Source organism: Carcharhinus amblyrhynchos, chromosome 3 (assembly GCF_965287045.1).
Source record: "Carcharhinus amblyrhynchos chromosome 3, sCarAmb.v2.hapA, whole genome shotgun sequence".
Taxonomy (NCBI): Eukaryota; Metazoa; Chordata; class Chondrichthyes; order Carcharhiniformes; family Carcharhinidae; genus Carcharhinus; species Carcharhinus amblyrhynchos.
This window is the reverse complement of record NC_137326.1, coordinates 71,238,538-71,259,469: the sequence shown is the minus strand read 5'-3', so window position 1 is coordinate 71,259,469 and position 20,932 is coordinate 71,238,538. Positions and strand designations below refer to the sequence as shown.

The 20,932-nt window shown below is 43.7% G+C and overlaps 1 protein-coding gene across 1 annotated transcript in view; it reads left to right on the top strand.

Annotated features, from left to right (window-relative positions):
• The first annotated feature begins 19,809 nt into the window (after window positions 1–19,809).
• LOC145340751 (bcl-2-related ovarian killer protein-like) overlaps window positions 19,810–20,932 on the top strand; it is a 49,106-nt gene continuing 47,983 nt past the window's right edge. Inside the window, exon 1 of the mRNA XM_080185214.1 lies at window positions 19,810–20,141. The gene's annotated coding sequence lies outside the window, so the exon portion shown is untranslated. The remainder of the gene's footprint in view (window positions 20,142–20,932) is intronic.

Below are 20,932 nucleotides of genomic sequence, written 5' to 3'. Positions count from 1 at the left end.
CAAGGATATTTTGGCCTTGGAGGGAGTGCAGAGGAGGTTTACTAGGCTGATTCCAGAGTTGAGGGGGTTGAGCTATGAGGAGAGGCTGAATAAACTTGGCTTGTACTCGTTAGAGTTCAGAAGAATGAGGGGAGATCTCATTGAGACATATAAGATGATGAATGGGATGGATAGGATAGAGGTGGAGAGACTCTTCCCGCTCAGAAAGGACAGTAGGACTAGGGGGCACAGCCTCAAGATAAAGGGGGGGGCGGTTTAGAACGGAGTTGAGGAGGAACTTCTTCACTCAAAGGGTGGTGAATCTCTGGAATTCTCTGCCGGTTGAAGTGGTGGAGGCTGCCTCGCTAAATATTTTTAAGACGCGGGTTGATGGGTTTTTGATAAGCGAGGGGATTAAGGGTTATGGGGAGAGGGCAGGAATGTGGAACTGAGCCACGACAAATCAGCCATGATCTTATTGAATGGCGGGGCAGGCTCGAGGGGTTAGATGGCCTATTCCTGCTCCTATTTCTTATGTTCTTATGTTATTAGTCTTGCTTCCTACTGTGAATTGGAGTTCTGGCCTGTGTAAGAACTCCACGGAGGCAAATATCCCATCACCAAGTTACTTTATTTATACCATACATCTGTATGCAGCCAGCTCTCCAGTTGCTGCTGGCTGAATGGAGGCTGGGAGTCTGAAACACCTGCTATAAAATAGGGAGCATGAGGCTCCCTGACTTAACCATCCAATTAAGACTCATCAGGTAGTTCTTTCGATGACCCAACAAGTAAAACAAACTCAAATTAACTTAGGGACAAATTAAAAAGGGGCAGCCCCCCAAAAGGAAAGGGGAACAGCCCGAACAAAAACCAAAATCGAAAGGAAACTTAAACATAAAAGCAATATGTGATTGTTGGGGTTTATAATGCACCCCAGCCCCTGTAGTACCCAGTGGACGTGGAAGGCGAAGGCTCATTATATTCTAGCAAACCAACCTCATTAGCCTGGCTGAAGTCATCACACTGTCCCAAAGTCTGAGGAATCCCCTCGGTTTGCTTCCATTGGGAGTCTTTTCCTTCGCTTGAGTGCCAGGTCAGGATCCTCCAACTCGGCCTCTGATATCGGCGGTGAATAACAGTTGGGCGCCTGTCTGTTCCACCAAGAACGCCAGAGGTCGAATTCCTCATCCATTCCAGGTGGTAAGGGAATTGTTGTAGCTTTGTCCCATATCCATCTCGGATTCTGACGAGGTACAGGAGAGGAGGTACTGGCTTGTCGACGGGGTCTCTGCTCCTCCCTTGGGCTGCAGGACGGACTCGGCTCCAGAACAGATGGAAAGCTTGAGGCCCAGACCTGGTCCAGGTGTTTCCTTACCACTGCCTTGTCTACTGATCCGGTCCTGGACTCGACTGTTCCAGTTACCCAGGTGGGTCCATTTGCATAATTTCTAACCCAAACTCTCTCCCCTGCTACAAAGTGCCTCTCTCGGTGAGTGTTGTGGCCCCTGCATTGGGCTTCCTGGTATCTTTCTATTTTTCCTCCCAGGTTTGGCAACAACAGGCTCAGTCTGGTACAGGTCATCTGCCCATCAGTAACTCTGCTGGCACAGTTCCCATGGTGATGTGTGGAGTGGTCCTATAGTAAAATAATCACCTTGAAAGTTTCATCTCTAAATGAGGCCGCTGACTATTTTTTCAACCTGGCCTTTAACTCCACTAGCCCATTTGATGCCAGGCGATAAGGCATCGTCTCGATGAGCCAGATCCCATTTGATTTCATAAATTTTGTGAACACTGAACTATTTTCGGAAAGTAATATCTCTATGATCCTGTGCATTGCGAACGAGGTGCGCAGTTTCTCAACAGTTGCCATCGTGTTTGCCGAGTTTAGTTTATGGATGTCTAACCACTTGGAATAGGCATCTATTATCACCAGAAGCATGGACCCCATAAACGAGCCTGCAAAAATGACATGGAGTTGTGACCATGGTCTGCCTGGCCATTCCCATGGGTGTAGTGGGGCTGCCGGTGTTGCATTCTGTCCTACAAGGCTCGCTGTGTTTGAGTCCAGATCTGGCCACCAGATGGAGCTCCTGGCCGACATCTTCATTTTTGATACTCCAGGGTTCCCATGGTGTAGTTCGGCCAGTATGGCCCGACAGCCCTGCCTTGGGACAATCACCCGTGCTTCCTACAGCAGTATCCCATCTTCCACCGTGATCTGCTCCCTCCTGCTCCAGAATGGGTGGAACTGTGGATGGACCGGTCTTTCCAGCTGCCCTAGCACCAGGTGCTTTGTCTTCGCCAATACAGGGTTTTTCTGTATGTTATAAGCACCCACCAGGAGGATATCCATAAAGTTTAACGTCATCATAAAGTTTAACGTCAGACAGCAGGGGGAAGTTGTGTGTGGAACCGGAGGAGATTGGAGAAGTATTGAACCAATATTTCTCTTCGGTGTTCACGCAGGGGGACATGAATATAGCTGAGGAGGACATTGGGTTGCAGGGGTGTAAAATAGACAGTATTACGGTTGATAAAGGGGATGTGCTGGAAATTCTTGAGGGGCTGAAAATAGATAAGTCCCCTGGTCCGGATGGGATCTACCCTAGGATTCTCTGGGAGGCTAGAGAGGTGATTGCAGAGCCTCTGGCTCAGATCTTCAGGTCGTCGTTGGTCTCTGGTGTAGTCCCGGAGGATTGGAGGATAGCGAATGTTGTCCCATTGTTTAAGAAGGGGAACAGAGACTTTGCCGGGAATTATAGACCGGTGAGTCTTACTTCTGTTGTGGGCAAGGTTTTAGAAAAAATTATTAGGGATAGGATTTATAGTTATTTGGAGTGTAATGAATTGATTAGAAATAGTCAGCATGGCTTTGTAGCGGGTAGGTCGTGCCTTACTAACCTTATTGAGTTTTTTGAGAAGGTGACCAAAGAGGTGGATGGGGGCAAGGCAGTTGACGTGGTATACATGGATTTTAGTAAGGCGTTCGATAAGGTTCACCATGGTAGGCTTCTGCAGAAAATGCAGATGTATGGGATTGTGGGTAATCTAGGAAGTTGGATCAGGAATTGGCTATCAGATAGGAGACAGAGGGTGGTGGTGGATGGTAAATATTCATCATGGAGTACAGTTACGAGTGGTGTGCCTCAGGGATCTGTTTTGGGGCCACTGTTGTTTGTAATTTTTATTAATGATCTGGATGAGGGTATAGTTGGGTGGATTAGTAAATTTGCTGATGACACCAAAGTTGGAGGTGTGGTAGATTGTGAGGAAGGGTGTCATAGTCTGCAGGGAGACTTAGATAGGTTGCAGAGCTGGGCCGAGAGGTGGCGGATGGAATTTAATGCGGAGAAGTGTGAGGTAATTCACTTTGGTAGGAGCAACAGATGTGTCGAGTATAGGGCTAACGGGAGGACTTTGAATAGTGTGGATGAACAGAGGGATCTAGGTGTGTGTGTACATAGATCCCTGAAAGTTGGGAATCAAGTAGATAAGGTTGTTAAGAAGGCGTACGGTGTCTTGGCGTTTATTGGTAGGGGGATTGAATTTAGGAGTCGCAGTGTAATGTTGCAACTGTACACTACTCTAGTGCGGCCGCACTTGGAGTACTGTGTGCAGTTCTGGTCCCCGCATTACAAGAAGGATGTGGAGGCGTTGGAGAGGGTGCAGAGGAAGTTTACTAGGATGTTGCCTGGTATGGTGGGGAGGTCCTATGAGGAGAGACTGAGGGATTTAGGGTTGTTTTCGTTGGAAAGAAGGCGGCTAAGAGGGGATCTTATTGAAACATATAAGATGATTAGAGGTTTAGATAGGGTGGATAGTGATAGCCTTTTTCCTCGGATGGAGAAAGCTAGCATGAGGGGGCATGGCTTTAAATTAAGGGGGGGTAGCTACAGGACGGATGTCAGGGGTAGGTTCTTTACCCAGCAGGTGGTGAGGGATTGGAATGCCCTGCCTGCTGCAGTTGTAAATGCGTCTAGTTTGGGGGCGTTTAAGAGATCTCTGGATAGGTTTATGGACGAAAAGGGATTGGTATAGGCTAGTGGGTCATAGTTTTTGTAACTGGTCGGCGCAACATCGTGGGCCGAAGGGCCTGTTCTGCGCTGTAATGTTCTATGTTCTATGTTCTATCACGGTCTCCTCCATTCTGGGTACCAATGGTGGGGTGTCCGTTAACGGTAGCCGGCTTAAGGCATCGGCATTTGCCACCCGAGCCCCTGGTCGGTGTTCCAATTGATACTGATATGCCTTCAGCAATAATGCCCACCACTGGATCCAGGCTGATGCTATTGGTGGCACTGCTTTCTCTGCCTTCAGTAGACCCAGCAAGGGTTTATGATCACTTACGATGGTAAATTTTTGCCTGTATAAATAAAGGTGAAATTTTTTAATTGCGAAGATTACTGTCAGTCCTTCTTTTTCAATCTGGGCATATCTTTGCTTTGCCATTGCCAGGGTCCTGGAGGCATAAGTTATTGACCCTTCTTGTCCGTTCTGCCAACTGTGTGCCAAAGCTCCACCAATTCCATATGGGGACGCATCACAGGTGAGTACCAATTCCTTCTTGGGATCATAATATAGCAAAACATTTTCAGATGAGAGTTGTTGTTTAATTTCCCTGAAGGTTCTGTCCTGGTGGGCCGACCATTCCCGAGTTTTTCCCTTTTTCGCAGCTGGTGGAGGGAATCCAGAAGGGAGGCCCTATTCTGTGTGGACTTCCTGTAGTACATTACCAGTCCTAAAAATGACCGTAGCTCCTGGATGGTTGTGGGAGCCGGGGCATCTTTATTGCCTGCACCGATCCTCCAAAGGATGAAGGCCCGACTTATTCACTTTGTACCGGAGGTAGGTTACTTGTGGTGCTAAGAAGATGCATTTCTCCCTTTTCAGATGCACTCCAGCTGCTGCAAATCTCCTGAGAAGTTCCTCCAGGTTCTGCGGATATTCTGCCTTTGTTTTACCCCTAATGAGAACAGGTGACCATTTTCCAGCTGGAGGATATTTGTCCAATCTAGCTGGATCTCTTTTAGTTAATTTTGCCATAATAAGTTCAGTCTCAAACCACTACCATTAATGGGAGCCTAATTAATTGTTTCATATAAGCAACTGGCTTATACCCATCACTTTCAGTTGTTCCTGCGAATAGGTCGTCAGCCTTGCCGAAGTTTTGGTCAGGGCTGAGGGTTGGAGTCCAGTGCTATCTTGTTAAACACTGTCTCCACTATGAGCAATACGGCTGTGCCTGTGTTGACCTCCATTAAAATTGGACGTCCATTCAGTCTCACTGATAATTTGATGGGTTCTGATTTTGTCATCGCTACGCACAGTAGCTGTTCCTCATCAGAAGCAGGGGGAATTTCCAGGTTGTGCATTTCACTGCCCCATGGCCTCCGTGTTTTTCGGCCATGTTGGTTTAGGAGACTTGCTTTTCCTCTGTGTATCCTGACACTGGCAACTATAGCAATGTTGTATCGAGCGGGGCTCTACAGGAACTGCCGTCACTCTGGGCTTAACCTGACCTTGTCTAGGTGTGGTTCTATAAGTGGACTTGGGCTCCCTCAAATCCGAATCCTTTCAGAGGGCCGCTATGTAGTGGCCTGCCCCGTAGTAGTAGTCCCCTAACCCAATCTCCCTGGTGGCCTGTACCTCTATCAGGATGTCTTGGAGCTCACGTGCTCTGCTTGCTGCTTTTGTTAAAAACAAGGTCAGTTGTAATGCCTGTTTACAATCCAGCTAGACCTCTGCCAACAAGAGTTCTCTATAGTCATACCATTAATTCCACACATCAATCGGTCTCGGAGCATCTCATTTAGTCTCCCCCTGAATTCACGAGCTTCTGCCAGACGTGTTAGCCTTGTTAGGAAACTGGTGATAGACTCTCCTGCTTTGAAATGTGGAGTAAAAACGGTATCTCCGCAGGATCAGGGATGGCTTAGAGTCATAATATTCTTGAACTAAGTTTGACTATTCTTGGAAGGACTTTGTGTCCGCTGCCTCAGGGAAAGTTAAACTGAGCATAATCGCAAAAGCTGCTGGCCCACGTGCTATCAGTAAGATAACCTCAGCTGAGAAGCAAAGGGTTATGTCATTTGCCCTGAAGAAATACTTCAACTTTTCCACATTTTGGTCCTAGTCCTCCATGCGGGGTCAAAAGTGTCCAGCTTCCCAAACAGCGGCATGTTTTCTCAACAATGCCTTACCCTCAATATGTGCAGTGATTCCTTCAGGTCACTCCTTTTTCCTCATCGCCACTGTAATAACTCCACAGAAAGTCCCGTCACCATGTTACTTTATTTACACATACATCTGTACACAGCCAGCTCTCCAGTTGCTCCCTGCCGAATGCAGGCTGGGAGTCTGACACACCTGCTTTAAACAGGGAGTTCCCTGACTTAACCATCCAATTAAGTCTCATCAGGAAGTTCATACTCTAGCAAGCCAATCTCATTAGTCTGAATGAAATCATCTCAGCCTGGGACCCTAACAAAAATTGGAGGCTCTTGCGGGAGTAATCAGTATAACTCCTTGTTTGGTTTGGGATTATTGAATTTAATGATACTGGGTGCTGAGGAGTTGGTGCTTTTATCATTTGGTTATTTCATATCATTTTATCCATTTGGTTAGTTAGTAAATAGTGAGTGCCATATGAAAATGACCCTTTCAGTGGCTAAACATTTCTTGGGTATGGAAGAGGTCAGTTGGAGTGGTTTACAAAGGATGGTTAAAGCACACCTTTTGGATTTGGCGAAGAAGCTAAAGTTGACTTTGCCTGCAAGAGTGAGAAAGGATTAGATAAATGTAGTGAAAGCTCTGCATTTGCCAGAGGGGCAGTCTGAATTGGAATTGGCCAAAATTCACTTTACAAGTGAAACAGTTGCAACAATAAAAAGGAATTGAAACAGTTGCACAGGAAAAGAAAATGAGACAGCCTGACTTGGAATTAAAAGGAAAGAAAAGAGAGAATCCAAGAAAAAGTGAAAGGCAATGGCAGAACAACAGGATAGAGAAAGAGGAAAGAGAAAGAGAGCATTTGAATTCTGGAAACTGAAACTGCAAAAACATTATCAACTTAAAATGGTGCTGCAAAGGCAGAAGTTGAAGAAAGTGATGAACAGGAATCAATCCATCTTAGTCAAAGGCCTAGTGGGGAACTGTTTAAATATATTCAAGAACTACCAAGGTTTGACGAAAAGGATGTAGAAGCTTTATTCATTTCATTTGAGAAAGTAGCTAAACAATTAAACTGGCCACAGGCCATGTGGGTATTAATAGTTCAAACAAAGGTGGTAGGTGAAGCTAGTGAGGTGTTTGCATCACTCTCAGAGGAGGTACCTAAGCATTAGGATGAGGTGAGAAAAGCTGTTTTGAGTTCACATGAATTAGTGCCAGAAGCCAACAGTCAGAAATTTACAAATCTCAGCAAGAAACCAGCTCAGACATACATAGAGTTTGAAAGTATCAAATAATGTAACATTGATAGCTAGATCGGAGCATTGAAAATGGACCAGATGTCTGAGGCTCTTAGGGAAATGGTTATTTTGGAAGAATTTAAAAATTCACTTCCCAAAGCAGTGAGAATTCATATGAAGAACAAAGGGTTAAGACTGGCAGCACAATGTCACAGATAGCACCACTATCTCCCAGCGCCAAGGACCCGGGGTTAATTCCAACCTTGGGTGACTGTGGAGTTTGCACATTCTTCATACATCTGTGTGGGTTTCCTCGATGTGCTCCAGTTTCCTCCCACCATCGCTGGATTGGCCATGCTAAAATACCCTTTAGTATCCCATGGTGTATATGTTAGAGGGATTAATGGGCAAGTATATGGGTTTCGGGAAAGGCCCTGGGTGGAATGCTCTGTTGGAAAGTCAGTGCAGACTCTCGCTGGGCTGAGGCTCCTTCTGCACTGCGAGGATTCTAAGATTCTATGATGATTTGAATTAGTTCCTAAATCAAAGTCTGTTTTTATACATAAATCTCAATTTGTGAAGGATAGAATCTGGGGAAAAGAGAAATCCACAGGTGATGAACGCAAAGGAGTTCTTGATGGACGTAATAAGGATAGTTTGTCTCAGGTTAAAAGAAAATATATGAGGATGAAGAGAGATAGGAATGCTTAAATGTTTCCATTGTAATAAAGTTGAACTTGTCAAAACGCAGTGTTGATGCCTAAGAAAAATACTGGGACGCATCAAAACAGAATAAGCCAGTGGGGTTTGTTGATTTTTCCTTTCCTTTGCAAAGGAAAGCAGGGCTAAAGGTGTAGAGATGCAAAAAAAACAGACTGTTCTGAAGTTGGCTGATAAACAGGTGTCAAATCTTTGTAAGGCTTTTATTTTTGTGGGTAATGTTTACTCATGTGTACAAGGTAAAAAGGTTAAGATATTAACAGATACAGGAGCAAGTCAATCTTTAATGGTAAGAGATGAGGAGAAATGTAGTTTGGAAGGAGTATTGCCAGAAAAGGTGGTAATATTAGTGGCAGAGGGAGTAGTGTTCCATTATGTAAGGTTAGGTTGGAGAATCTGCTGTAAAGTGGTGAAGTGGTGGTAGGAATGGTAGAGAAATTCCATTTTTCAGGAGTACAGTTTATCCTGGGTAATAATATAGCTGGATCAAATGTAGGAGTTATGCCTACTGTGGTTGAAAACTGATCAAACAACTGAGGTGTTATAGGCAGCATACCTTGGGATGTTTTCTCAATTATGTGGTAACAATACCACAAAGCCACATATTGAGACAGAAGGAATAGAAATCTAAAGTAAAGATGAGGAGGATGAGGTTCAGTAATCCAAAACAATCTTTGATTGGATGATTAATAAAGAACATGAACAAGTGGAGGATTAAGCAGAGGTCCTCAGTTCTGGATGGTTGACAGAATTACAGCAGAAAGTGCAGAGATAAAGCAGTTTTATCAGAAAGCATATAAAAAAAGGAGGATCTAAGGCCCGTAACTTCAGACTAGCACAGAAAGACATAGGCTGCCAAAAATAGTTGAATTTTTTGTGCGCTTACTTGCGTTCAAAAATTGTAATCCAATTCCCAATGGGAACAGCAGCCTTCAGAGAGACAATCTCTGCAGGCCCTAGCAGGGTCCAGGAGGGCTCTAACCTTATGACAGGGCCAGCTTCGGAAAGCCCATTGAGGTCAAGTTTGGATATAGTAATTTTGCATTGAAAACAAAGAACAGAAGGATTCCCTGCTATTTTAGTTATGTTGAAGCTATTTTATCATTTTCTTATCTTATTTCTTTTAAGTAGTTAATTCTATTGTTATTGACTCTTTTGAAGTGTAATTTTTAATTTTATGGTTGAAGATGAGTATTCTTCAATATGTATAAATGAACTAGGTTTTGTTATTTGTCTTAAATCTGTGAAACTCCTATTTAAATCTGCATTATATTATTGTATAACTTGTGTGTGGCATGCTTGTAGGTGTTCACATGTTTTAATTTAAAAAATGGAAACTGAAAATATAATTGGGAAGAAGAGAGGTCAGAACTTCTTGGATCATGATACCTTATTACATGAGATTAAGCAAAGGAGAGTCCACATTTAGGGCTGTGGAAAATCTAAATGTTCTTATCATTAGTATCCTCCTGCCTTGCTTACTTCATTTATAATTATCGCATATTTAACTTGTGTTTTGATGGGAAGGGAGAGGGATACAACCAGAAAGAATGCTTTCTATAGGGCATCTGTAAAGTTGGTGAGGGTTATAGAAACATGCCAAATTTCCTTAGCCTCCTCAGATAGTAGAGATATTGGTGGGCTTTCTTAACTATAGCGTTGACATGGAGGGCCCAGGAGAGGTTGTCCATGACTTGGATACCTAGAAATTTGACCATTTCCATTTCATCCATGTTGATGTAGGCAGGTGCATGTCCTCCAATACTGAAGTCAATGATTAGCTCTTTCGTTTTGATCACATTGGGGAAGAGATTATTGTCATTGCACCGGTTCACCAGATTATCTATCTCTTTCCCATACTCCGTCTCATTACTGATATCCGACCAACTATAGTGGTGTCATCAGCAAACTTGAAAATGGAGTTGGAGTGGTATTTGGCCACACACTAGTATGTGTATAAGGAGTACAGTAAGGGGCTGAGGACACACCCTTGTGGAGCACCAGTGTTGAGGATGATTGTGGAGGAGGTGTTCTTGCCTATCCTTAATGATTGCAGTGTGTGGGTTAGGAAGTCTAGGATCCATTTGCAGAGGGAGATGCCAAGCCCTAGACCATGGAATTTGGAGGTGCGCTTTGTAGGAATAATGGCATTGAAAGCTGAGCTGTCAATAAGTAGGAGGCTAACATATGTGTATTGTTGTCCAGGCGTTCCACGGTTGAGTGTAGGGCCAGAGAGATGGCACCTGCTGTGGACCTGTTGCAGTGGTAGGTGAACTGTAATGGATCTAGGCAATCTGGGAGGCCAGAATTGACTTCTGCCATGACTAATCTTTCAAAGCACTTCACAATGATGGAGCTACCAGGTGATAGTCATTAAGGCATGCTGCTTGGTTTTGCTTTGGTTTGGGATGATGGTCATTTTACGGACCTCAGATTGGTGTAAAGAGAGGGTAAAGATGTCTGCAAATACCCCCACCAGCTGGTCAGCACAGAACTGACATTAAACCAAGCTGCCATCAATCCTGTGGTGTGGAAAAAAATGATCTGCTATTTTAAGGAAGAGCAGAGTTGTTCTGCCTAGTGTCCTGACCAGTATTTCTTCCTTGTTTATTTGGGTCATTATCCCATTATGGGATTTTGCTGTGCATAAATTGTCTGGCACATTTCCAACTTCACAACAATAGTAGCAGTTCAAGAAAGGTATTTCATTGGCTGTAAAGCACTTTGGAAAAACCTGGAGTCGTGAAAGGTGCTATAGAAATGTAGATAGCATCTCTCTCAAACGTTTTTACAATGAATGATAGTGGTGATGGAAATGGAAGTGGTCCTGAGAAATGTAAGCTGCTCAATTTGGATTCCACCAGGGACATTTAACTCTGGATCTTATGACAGTCTTGGTCTAAACATGCACACAAAGACTTGATTCCAGGGTTGAGGTGGGAATGGTGGTCCTTGAGAGCAAGGCAGCATTTGACCAAGTGTGGCATCAAGTCATCTAGTCCCAACACTGCAACAAAACTCAAGCAGCTTGACACCATCCAGGAGAAAGGAGCCTATTTGTTTGGCGCTCCATCCACAAATATTCAGTCTGTCCATCACAGGTTAGCACTGCTGCCTCACAGCTCCAGGGATTTGGGTTTGATTTCCGGCTTGGGTCACTGTGTGGAGTTTACACGTTCTCCCCATGTCTGCATGGGTTTTGCCCCACAGTCCAACAATATGCAGGTTAGGTGCACTGGCCGTACTAAATTGCCCCTTATGTCTCAGGATATGCAGGTTAGAGGGATTAGTGGGGTAAATATGTGGGATTATGGAGATAGGGCCTGGTGGGATTGTTGTTGGTGCAGACTTGATGGGTCAAATAGAATCCCTGCAATGCAGAAGGAGGCTATGACCACCAACTCAGTGATAGCAGTGTATGCCACCCACAAGATGCACTGCAAAAGCTCATCAAGTTTCCTTTGACAGCACCTTCCAAAACCCATGGTACTACCATCCAGAAGGAGAAGGGCAGCAGGTACTTGTGAACATCACCACCTGGAGATTGCCCTCCAGTCACTCACCATCCTGAATTGGAAATACTTCATTGTTCCTTTACTGTCGCTTGGTCAAAATCCTGAAACTCTCTCCCTAACAGCACTGTGGGTGTACCTACACCACACGGACTGCAACTGTTCAAGAAGGCAGCTCACTATCACCTTTTTAAAGGCAGTTAGGGAAGGGTAATAAATGCTAGCCACCAGCTCCTTCAAACTGTGGTCATATATCATTCTAGGGCAAGGTTCCCAGTAATGCACTAAGAGCTTGACAAATATGATCACCAGCTCTGAGATGGGTCATCCATCCCCTCATAACTGGGGAGGGAATTTTGGGAATCTCTGCTTTACTGACCCCATGCCGATATTGACAGGAAATATTTACAGGTGAAGGATGGTGACCAGGAAAAGGATTATGGAATTTAGCAGCTTTGCACCTGTAATTATACCCTCTGGCCACCAGGTGTCATGATGTGGAGATGCAGATATCACCCACGGGCTAGTCTCATGAATGTAGTCACTTCAAAATGAACAAGCCCTCAAACAACATATCCCTGACTAGAATACTACACTTGTATTTTTCTGTCTCAATCAGCTTTTTACTTTCTCCACATCTTTTTCTTCTCTTTCTAACTCTCTCCAGCTTCAGCTCTATAAGCCGTTCTCCTTTTCGCAGGAACAGTTTCTTCTGTAAACAGAACTCCCCGTTTCTCATACAATAAACTGGTCATTCAATGTATTCTAAAATCTTTACTCAGATCCTTGTACCCTGAACCCCAACTCACAATGCCCCAGAGACATATACACTGTAAACACAGCTGGAGTGGAGCATGAAACCACAACTTTCTGACTCTGAAATGAGAGTGTTACCCAGCAAGGTAAAGTAGCTCTGTGAAGGTTAAGGTAAAGAGTGACGATGATACTGTGTCTGGCCTTATTGAATTCCTGAAGGGATTTTCTTGCTCTGCTGTGCTTTGTCTTTCATACAATCACAGAATCCCTACATCACAGAAGCAGGCCATTTGGCCATTCGGGTCTGCACCTTCAACTTCAGGAAGCGTAGTGAAGAAAATGCCCCTGTCTACATCAACGGGGATGAAGTAGAAATGGTCGAGGGCTTCAAGTTTTTAGGTGTCCAGAACACCAACAACCTGTCCTGATCCCCTTCGTGCTGACGCTATAGTTAAGAAAGTCCACCAACGCCTCTACTTTCTCAGAAGATTAAGGAAATTTGGCATGTCAGCTATGACTCTCACCAACTTTTACAGCTGCACCATAGAAAGCATTCTTTCTGGTTGTATCACAGCTTGATATGGCTCCTGCTGTGCCCAAGACTACAAGAAAATACAAAAGGTCATGAATGTAGCCCAATCCATCACGCAAACCAGTCTCCCATCCACTGCCTCTGCCAACACTTCCCAGTGCCTTGGCAAAACAGACAGCATAATTAAGGACTCATGCACCCCAGACATTCTCTCTTCCACCTTCTTCCTTTGGGAAAAAGATACAAAAGTCTGGTGTTGTCAGACTTTTTACTGTGTTTACCCCAGTCCAACGCCGGCACATCCACATCATTGTCACCTTGCCATTTTTTGGAAGCTTTCTGTGTAAAACTGACCACAACTTCCAACATTACAGCAATAAGCATACTTTGAAATGAAAGCACATCCTTACCTTTCACTGCTTCATATTATTCCCTCCTGTTGTGAAAGTGCTTCGACAAATTAAACTGAAATATGTGGAAATAAATAAGGAAATCAACTATAATTTATTTAGAAACTCTCAGGTTGCACTACATTTGCACATACTGCCCACAAACTGACCTTAGCTTTTCTTCTGGACATACTTCCAGTTTTATTTCAGAATGATTTAAACTCAGATTCAGAATTGTTCTGATTCAGAATAATTCTGATACAGAATAAATCAAATTTGGATACAGAATGATTCAAATTCAAATTCAGAATGATTCAGTTTCAGAATAATTCAAATTCAAAATAAGAGATTCCAATTCAGAATATTTCAAATTCAAATTCAGGATTATTCAAGTTCAGAATTGTTCTGATTCAGAATAAATCTGATTTGGATTCAGAATAATTTAAATTCAGATTCAGAATGACTCAGATTCAGAATAATTAAAATTCAGAACAACAGGGATTCAGAAGGGGGCAATTCTCCCATTCTGACCTGCTATTTTTTGGCAGATTGGTCCAGAAGATTCACGCATACATCAATTGACAGGATTCGTGCACGCATTTGTGACGCATGCACATCTAAGAACATAAGAAATAGGAGCAGGAGTAGGCCATCTAGCCCTTCGAGCCCGCCCCGCCATTCAATAAGATCATGGCTGATCTGAAGTGGATCAGTTCCACTTTCCCGCTTTCTCCCCATAACCCTTAATTCCCTTGTCAGAAATCTATCTACTTGTGACTTAAATATATTCAGCGAGGTAGCCTCCACCATTTCAATGGGTAGAGAATTCCAGCGATTCACCACCCTGAGTGAAGAAGTTCCTCCTCAACTCCCTTCTAAACTGTCCCCCCCTTATTTTGAGGCTGTGCCCTCTAGTTCTGCTATCCTTTCTAAGCAGAAAGAATCTCTCTACCTCTACCCTATCTAGCCCCTTCATTATCTTGTAAGTCTCTACAAGATCCCCCCTCAGCCTTCTAAACTCCGATAAGTACAGGCCCAGTCTATTTAATCTCTCCTCATAAGCTAACCCCCTCATCTCCCGTATCAGCCTGGTGAACCTTCTCTGTACACCCTCCAAGGCCAATATATCCTTTCACAAATATGGGGACCAAAACTGCACACAGTACTCCAGTTGCAGCCTCACCAGTGCCTTGTACAGTTGCAGGAAGACCTCCCTGCTTTTATATTCTATCCCCCTCGCTATAAAGGCCAACATTCCATTCGCCTTCTTGATCACCTGCTGCACCTGCAGACTGAGTTTTTGCGATTCATGCACAAGGACCCCCAGGTCCCTCTGCACCGTAGCATACTGCAGCTTTTCACCCTTTAAATAATAATCCCTCCTACTATTATTTCTACCAAAGTGGATAACCTCACATTTGCTAATGTTATACTCCATCTGCCAGGTCCTCGCCCACTCACTCAGCCTATCCAGATCTCTCTGTAGACTTTCCACGTCCTCCACGCAATTCGCTTTTCCACTCATCTTCGTGTCATCAGCAAATTTTGTTACCCTACACTCGGCCCCCTCCTCCAGATCGTCTATGTATATGGTAAACAGTTGAGGCCCCAGCACCGATCCCTGCGGCACTCCACTAGTCACCAACTGCCAACCAGAAAAGCATCCATTGATTCCAACTCTCTGCTTCCTGTTAGATAACCAATCCTCAATCCACGCTAACACCTTACCCCCAACTCCGTGTACCCCAACCTTCTGCAGCAACCTTTTGTGAGGCAACTTATCAAACGCCTTCTGGAAATGTAAAAACACCACATCCACCGGTTCCCCTCTGTCTACCACACTAGTCACATCTTCATAAAAATCCAGTAAATTTGTTAAACACGACTTCCCCTTCACAAATCTGTGCTGCGTCTGCTTGATCAAACCGTTCTTTTCTAGGTGTCCTGCTATTTCTTCTTTGATGATGGATTCTAGCATTTTCCCAACTACGGACGTTAAGCTAACCACCCTGTAGTTACCCGCCTTTTGTCTGCTACCTTTTTTAAACAGTGGCGTAACATTAGCTGTTTTCCAATCCACCGGCACTTCCCCAGAGTCCAGCGAATTTTGATAAATAATTACTAAGGCATCTGCTATTACTTCTGCCATTTCTTTCAGAACCCTGAGATGCATTCCATCCGGTCCCGGGGACTTGTCTACCTTCAGTCCCAGTCGTCTATCAAGCACTACCTCTCCAGTAACAGTAATGGTATTAAGGACCTCATTCTATCTTTAATATTCGGTAAGCTATTTGTGTCCTCCTCCGTGAAGACCGACACAAAAAACTTATTTAAAGTCTCAGCCATTGCCTCATTTCCCACTGTTAAATCCCCCCTCTCATCCTCCAAGGGTCCAACATTCATTCTAGGCAGTCTCTTCTTTATATATTTGTAAAATCTTTTACTATCATTTTTTATATTTAGGGCTAGTTTAGTTTCATTCTCTATCTTTCCTTTCTTTATCGCTTTCTTAGTCATTCTTTGTTTTTTTTTAATCTTTCCCAGTCTTGCCCGAGTGAGGCCGTAAAATCCTGCCAACATATCTACAGAAGGATATAGACAAGTTAGGTGAATGGGCAAAAATTATAGTCCAGAGAATAACTCAACACAACACACAGCACGGGAAACAGGCCCTTCGGCCCAACGAGCCTGCGCCGCCATTTTGACATTGTGAGTGCCCTCTGCTACCTATGACCTTTGTCTACGCCTATTGGACTCCACAATAACGGAACCATAACCAGATTGAGGGACAACTAATTTAGGGACAATTTGTTAACCCAGTCAGCCTAAGAGCACATTTTTGGGGTGTGGGAGGAAACCGGAGCACCCGGAGAAAACCCACGCAAGCATGGGGAGAATGTGCAAACTCCCGCAGTCACTGGCCCAAATCCATGTATCTACACAGCAAACAGTGATAGTCACTGAGCTGTCGTGTTGCCCGTCAGCTGGTCCAGTTTAAGCGTACACTAACGACATGAAGCACTAGGCAACTCTCAAAGCAACATCCAAGAGCAGCCCTCGCACAACCCACCGCATGTATGCCCCTTGTTGGACAACAAGGCGGACTGAAGCACCTGTGGATTAAAAGAAAAGACATCTATAAACATACACAACTCAGACAGACATTCACGGAATCCCCAGAAGCTCAGAAGTAAGACAAGTGAGCCATAAAATATGTTGGAAGGTCCATAGGAATCAGTTGATTCCCAGGAACATCCCAAGGCTCTTGATCCTTATTTAGAACAGTCTCCTGTATCCCTCCATCTCTAGTCAGTTCATGTGCCTATCTAAATAAACCTTAAACAACTCCAGCGTGCCTGCCTCCACCACCCTACTTGGCAGTGCATTCCAGGCCTCCACAACCCTCTGTGTGAAAAACCTCCCTCTAACATCCAAATTATACCTCACCCCCCCTCACCCTAAGCCTGTGCCCCTTGTAATTTTTGTATCCAACCTAGGAAAAAGCTTACCACTGTTCACTCTATCTATAGCCTTCATAATCTTATACACCTCTATTAGATCTCCCCTCATTCTCCGTCTTTCTAAGGAGAACAGCCCCAATTTGCCCAATCTCTCCTCATAGCTCAGTCCTTCCATACCAGGCAGCATCCTGGTAAACCTCCTCTGCACTCTCTCCAGGGTCTCCACGTCCTTCCGGTAGTAAGGCAACCAGAACTGGACACAGTACTCCAAATGCGGTCTAACCAACATTCTATACAACTGCAACATTAGACACCAGCTTTTATACTCTATATCCCTTCCTGTAAAGACAAGCATACCATAAGCCTTCTTTGCCACCTTCTCCACCTGTACTGCCACCTTCAAGGACTTGTGTACTTGCTAGGTCCCTCTGCGTTTCTATACTAGTCCTACCATTTATCGTATAACTCCCCACTACATTATTTCTTCCAAAATGCATCACCTCGCATTTATCTGGATTAAATTCCATCTGCTATTTCTCTGCCCAATATACCAGCCTGTCTATATCCTGCTGTATTGCCTGACACTGCTCCTCACTATCAGCAAGTCCAGCCATCTTTGTGTCATCTGCAAACTTGCTGATCACACCACTTACTCCCTCTTCCAAGAATGTTCACTAGGTTGATCCCGGATATGGAGGGGCTTTCTTATGAGTGGGTTGGACCTATATTCACTCATTGGAGTTCAGAAGATTAAGGGGTGACCTTATTGAGACATATGTGGTTCTCTGGGGGGACTTGACAGGGTGATGCTGAGAGGATGTTTCCTCTTGTGGAAGAGTATAGGATCAGAAGGCATAATCTCAGAATAAGGGGTCACCAATTAAATCTGCTGGACTTTACCCCAGTGTTGAGACTTCTTACAGTGCTCACCAATTTAAAATAGAGATGAGGAGGAATTTCTTCTCTTAGGGTACTGAATCTGTGGAATTCTTTATCGTAGAGGGTTGAAGTGGCTGAGCCATTAAGTATGTTCAAGGTTGAGACAGACAGATATTTAATTGGTAAGGAAATCAAGGGTTACAGGTCGCACAGTGCTTTGCACTGCTGCCTCACAACGCCAGAGACCCAGGTTCAATTCCCAGCTTGGGTCACTCTCTGTGTGGAATCTGCACATTCTCCCCATGCCTGCATGGGTTTCCTTTGGGTGCTATGGTTTCCTCCAACAGTCTGAAAGACTGCTGTTTAAGTGCACTGGCCATGCTAAAATTCTCCCTCAGTGCACCCAAACAGGTGCTGGAACATGGTGACTTTTCACAATAACCTCATTGCAGTGTTCAGCCTACTTGTGACACTAATAAATAAACTTATACTTCTGCTCTTATGTCTTCTGATCTCATGAGATTCAGAATGATTCTGACTCAGCCTTCTGGACTCAATGAGTTCATCAACTTTAGACGGTGAACTTTCCCCTCCATCTTGCAATTTGGAATAATGGTGAATCTGAATCCTGCTGAATCAGTTTGAATAATCTGAAATCCAAATAATTATGAATCTGAATAATTTTGAATCCATTTGGAATCATACAGAATCTGAATCAAAATCGTTCTGAATCTGAACCCAAAACCCATTTGAATCAAATAAATGCAAAATGGTGCAGATGTTGGAAAACAGAAGATGCTGGATAAACTAATCAGATTTGGCAGCATCTATGGAAAGAAACAGAGTTAATGTTTCAAGTCCAAATGTCCTCTATAGAATTGAAGAAAAGTTTTTGTTTTTCAGTTCCCTTGACCTGCCTCAATAGAACCTTATCCCTTGTGTTTAGTTTTGTTCCTATTAACATATTCTACTTTCTTACCTTTTGCCATGATTAACACTCATAATCCCTTAATTTCACCATTAACACTTCTCATTTTTATGTCCATGACACCTTTGTCAATCTCTTCTTTTCCACAACCTATCACTGTTCTTCTATTCTGCCTCACTTACTCCAGCCACTTCTACTATATAATTCATTATTGCATTTCTACTTTTCTTCAATTCTATATAGGACATTTGGACTTGAAACATTAACTCTGTTTCTTTCCATAGATGCTGCCAAATCTGATTAGTTTATTCAGCATTTTCTGTTTTCCAACATCTGCACCATTTTGCATTTATTTGATTAAAATGGTTTTGGGTTCAGATTGAGAATGATTTTGATTCAGATTCAGTATGATTCCAAATGGATTCAAAATTATTCAGATTTATAATTATTTGGATTCCAGATTATTCAAACTCATTCAGCAGGATTCAGATTCATAATTATTCCAATTTGCAATCAGAATTATCCATAAAGATTCTGATTCACAATTATTTAACTTCAGATTCAAAATGCTTCAAATTCAGATTTGGCATTAATCAAATTCTGATTCACATTGAGAATAATCCCAGTTCAGAATGATTCTGATTCAGAGTGATTAAAATTCAGAATCAGAACGATTTAGACTCAGAATGATTCTGATTAAGAGTGATCAAAATTTAGGTTCAGAATGATTTAGATTCAGAATGTTGCAGAATTTTTATTCAGAATGACTCCGATTCAGTAAATCTCACATGCAATGACATGGTATCATTGTCTATTTACTAATCAAAATGCATGAGCCACATCTCGATTCGCAGAGATGGCTTACGTGTGTTGTATGGGTACCCACGTCTGAGTGTTTTACTCTGTGTTATGCCTGTGTGTTGTATTTGTTTATCTTCTGTGTGAGTCTGTTCAAATGTGTGAGTGATTGTATTATCGTATTTCTTGCATTATCTGGACAGAGGAATTGATCGCACCGAATATTACCAACATATCACCATAGTTGTACAAGACTTAAAATGTCAATCGGATCATCTTTTGACGATGGCATTTGGTTGACAGTTTCACGTCTCAAGAAACACTTCACCGGGACACATTTTTATGTTCAGTGATGGAGTGGCCAGGAAGGGGCAGTGTTTCCCCAAAGAGTGTGGGTTGATGTGTTTAACCAGAGAGAGAGAGAGAGGTGGGAGCAAGGACTTGATTAATAATCCTGAGGCTGCCTGTTGTTCTTTGTGTGGAGGGCTGGTTGGAGAATGTGGATGTGTGCTGGAGCCATCCTCTTTCCTTAAAAGGGTTTGTTTGCGAAAGTTGCCAGAAGACTCGAGACATTTTTAACGATCCTCACTGGATAAGTCGTCTGATCATAAAAGGGCAGCGAGCCGAGAGAGAGAGAGAGAGAGAAAGACAGTGCACATCTGGAGCTGGGAGTCGAGGAGCTAAATCAGCAAAGTCCCGGAAAAGAGAGAGAATTCAACTCCCGGGAATCACCTAGTCCTTGAGGAAGTGGCAACGGGTCCCGGAGCAGGAGGTCAGTATAACTCAGAGCCTCTCCATTTGAGAAAGGGTTTTCAGAGCAGCCGTTTGGCTGTTGTAAACTCTGATGGGAGGGCAACCTCTCCAACATTGCCCCCACTGTCATCTCCAACTCTCCGGCACAGCCCGCTGTCTGCCCCCGCCCGGCAATTCCGCAGCCTCAATCCCAACATGTTCGCCTTTTCTTTCTTGTCTAAATCCTAGCGGGACCACCCCCACCTTGTTAACTGAGAACCGGATCTTTCCCAAGCCTTCATTTGGTGGAGGGATTTCTGGTGGTGACAAGTTTCACAGCCCCTGGCCGTTGGGAAGTTAAGTTTTGCTGGGGATTGAGGCTGGTTTTGCTGGGTCTAGCTTCCCGCCCCAGTTGGTTTTCTAGGGGTTCCTATTGAAACTGGATTGTAAGAATCCAGCGGATTTGAGGGAGGTTTAGTTGGATTTAGTTTTGACACAATCAATTACAGTTTTATTGGTGACTTTAAAAAAAATTACTCATCCTTAAATACCCTTACAGGGGTCATTTAAGAGTCAACCACATTGCTGTGGATCTGGAGTTGCATGCAGGCCAGACCTGGTAAGGACAGCAGATTTCCTTCCCTAAAGGGCATGAGTGAACCAGATGGGTTTTTATAACAATTAACATTGGTTTTTATCGTTATTAATCCAGAATATTTTTATTGAATTCAATTTTCACCATTTTCCATGGTGAGATTTGAACTCACCTCCTCCAGAGCCTTACCCTGAGTGTCTAGATTATTGATGCAGAGACAATACCACTAAGCTGAT